General features: G+C 63.4%; 1 pseudogene; it reads right to left on the reverse strand.

The window, feature by feature from the left end:
* LOC119591714 overlaps positions 1-1,269 on the reverse strand; it is a 1,535-nt pseudogene continuing 266 nt past the window's right edge.

The following is a 1,269-nucleotide window of genomic DNA, read 5'->3' on the forward strand; positions in this document are numbered from 1 at the left end:
CTATTGGTCCGAACTGGGCAGCGGGGCACCGTCGGCCCACGTGTAGTCCTCCGGGGCAGCCACGTTCTCCTCCCCCCTCCAGGCCCTCCGCCCTTACGGAGCTCCTGCTGGAGGACCCCGGGGGCGGCGCCTGGCCCACGTCGCCCGCGACCGGGCGGGGTCAAGCAGTCCTGAACCCCGGCTCTGCAGGTGGTCGGGATCGCGGTGCGGCACCTCGGGCCCTGACAGCGGGGTCGATGGCTCGTCCCCCGGCCGGGCGTAGCTCATGTGCTCGTCCAGAGTGTATCCGAAAGCTCGAAATCCAGCTTGTACTTCTGGTAAAGCTGCACACTTGCGCCAGAGTCAGCTCGGAAAAAGTACTGCCGACGGACTTCCGGCGTCAGTTGGTACTGCACAAAGTCTGTCGTGTTGAGGGAGCCGAGCCCCGCCCGCTTCCACGCCCACTGGACGTCGTGCCAGAGCGTCTCGAAAGTGAGTAATGGTTTGTAGGGGGTGTGGCAGGGCGTGCAAACGCCGCATCACGGGCTGCCACGTCTCCTCCACGTGGGTCATGTCCCCGCGCCAAAAGGAAAACCGCACGAACTCCTCGAAGCTGGGCGCCTTGGGCCCTGCCCGGGCGACAGGCGATAACTGCGCACGATGCGGCGCCCGTAGTGCAGGTAGCCGTGGGGGTTCCCCCTCTGGGTCCTCCAGCAGGTGCGTAGGACGCCAGCAGTCTGTCGAAGCGGGTGGCGAGCCATCAAGATATTGACCGTCTTGGTCAACACGATCGGGGACTTTTCCCACGAACTCAGGTACGGGTAGTTGTGGCGCGGATCACGGACGGCGGCTCGTGTAGTCGGTGCAGCGGTACTCCTCAAACTTCCCCGTGACTGCAGGAGGCGAGGGGGACAGCCACTGGATGCCGCCCCGGGCACGGGGCACAGGGCCCAGGTTCGCTTCTGGGACACGGGGAAACACCTGGTAAGCGGGACCCCGGCATCGTGCCCAGCAGGGGCGCCCCGCTTCGACACGTTCCGGCGCCGCTGCGGGGGGAGTAATGCCAAAATTTCCATCGGGAAAAAAAATGAAAAGGAAAAATGAGTAGAAGAAAAGGTCGATAAAATGGATTTGAATTTAAAAGACGTCAACTCTCAGTGTATTTGAGTATTCATATTATGCCCGGGGTTAGCAGAGGGGCCCTTTTCCTCCCCTCTCGCACGCCCGCTGCAGGATGTCGAGGCGCCGTTGGTGTCCATTCCATGACGCCTCCCCCCGGGGGGGCCGGGA

The sequence above is a fragment of the Penaeus monodon genome, chromosome 29, assembly GCF_015228065.2.
Source record: "Penaeus monodon isolate SGIC_2016 chromosome 29, NSTDA_Pmon_1, whole genome shotgun sequence".
NCBI lineage: Eukaryota > Metazoa > Arthropoda > Malacostraca > Decapoda > Penaeidae > Penaeus > Penaeus monodon.